The 1,675-nt window shown below is 56.1% G+C and overlaps 1 protein-coding gene across 1 annotated transcript in view; it reads right to left on the reverse strand.

The window, feature by feature from the left end:
• The window catches only part of SGK1 (serum/glucocorticoid regulated kinase 1), an 8,099-nt gene that overhangs the window by 5,948 nt on the left and 476 nt on the right, over nt 1-1,675 (reverse strand). The gene's annotated exons all lie outside the window — the stretch shown is intronic.

The following is a 1,675-nucleotide window of genomic DNA, read 5'->3' on the forward strand; positions in this document are numbered from 1 at the left end:
CCTTGCCTCAGGATGCCTAGCATCCACAGGCAAACGCATCAAATCCCTTTTTTTTTTCCTTGACAGCAAACTCCCGAACCCCGGCTCTCTCTCCCTCTTTCCTTTTATTTTTTAATCCGGCCCTACTTATTTTACGGTTATATAAAGTTGAAATCTGGCTCTATCTTTAGGACGACCACCTCTTCCGAAATTGTGGGTGTCCCCCCCACCGCCCCGCAGCCCGCGTCCGCTCACGGTCCCGCCGCACCGGCTGAGCGGCGATAAGGGACGCTGACGTTTCCCTGAAGGAGCCGCAGTGACTCAGAAGAACAAAATTTCCTGCCCGGTTTTCAATAAAACAAACAAATGTCCCTTCTGTGCACTGCCCTGATCCTGGCTGGGACATAACTAAAAGGAAAATAAAATTAAAAAACTAAAATGCCAAAAAGGGAAACAAAGGGGTGAAAATAATCTGTTCCCTGAACTTGAAGGAGAGAGCAGAAATCTGCTTCTAGAAAAGGTAGGGAGATGACCGAGGGCTGGACAAGTGCAGTAACGGAGGGGGGGGAAGAAAAAGGGAAACAACTCTGCTCTGCAGATTTGGTTTTTACTGTACACGGTCATTTGGGAACACCGTATACCTGCGATTTAATGGCTCAGTCGCTTCCTTGCGGGCGCGCCGGGGGCACATCAGGAGCGCTGGTGCATGCACAAAGCCCAGGGTGAAACGATGCAGCCGGGGCCCTCCTGCCGGGGAGCGCGGGAAGGCACGGCGGGCTCCCGTCAGGCTCCCCCTCCGGGCGCATCCCCGCTCCCAGCCCTGGCACGGGTCAGGCGCGTCCGGCGGGTGCCGAGCTCCTGCGCCCTACCGGCGGCTGGAACTTTCCACCCGACGAGGTGTTATTCATGCGCGTGTTTCGCCTCGCTGTCTGAACGAAGGGCGCTGGGCTGCGGCCAGCGGCTCCAGCTGCAACCTGCCCCCATCCTCCCCCCGCCCGAAGACGGTCTTTTTACTCTTTATTTTCTTTCTCCGTACCCGCTGCTGCTGCCTCCCCCCACAACCACTGCCGGCCGCTGGGCGGCATCCCTTGGCAGCTCCCTGTACCTCCGCCTCGGGGGGGATGGCAACCACCGCAGCACAGCAGCCGTCACAGGCAGCAGCTCGCCCTGAACAGCAAGACGGATGACCCGGAGAAGAGAGAGACCCCTGTGAATTTGGCACAGGTTTTGAAAAAAGTGCTGGAAAGGCCTTATAGGGAAACAGCAAAGAGGGATGATTGCCGGCTCCGCTCCGAGCCTCCGGTGTCCTTCCCGGAGCAAGGGGCCCTTCCCGCCGTGCCGGTGCGGGAAGTGGAAGGGAGCCGGCGCCAGGGAAGGAAGCGGCGACGGGAGAAGCAAGGAAATGGGGACCGCAGCTGGCAGGGATCTAGGTTCTCCCACTTGTTGCTTTCCTGACTCTGTTCCCCACAGAAATTGCCACTCTCATTAATGTAAATGAAGAGCAAAAAAAAAAAAAAAATTCCCCCAATAAAATGTGGGATTCAAAACTATCCTTAAAAAACCAGGCTTGATAGATTGGAAGAGACACAGTTTTTTCTGCCCCTTTGTACTGTTTTCAGAGTGCTGCAGTTAAAAACCACTCGAGGTCCACTGTTTGGAGGGTCACCGGAATCCCCGTCCCCTGCCCGCTGCCCCC

This window comes from Corvus brachyrhynchos, unplaced genomic scaffold, assembly GCF_000691975.1.
Source record: "Corvus brachyrhynchos isolate BGI_N302 unplaced genomic scaffold, ASM69197v1 scaffold14, whole genome shotgun sequence".
NCBI classification, from domain to species: Eukaryota; Metazoa; Chordata; class Aves; order Passeriformes; family Corvidae; genus Corvus; species Corvus brachyrhynchos.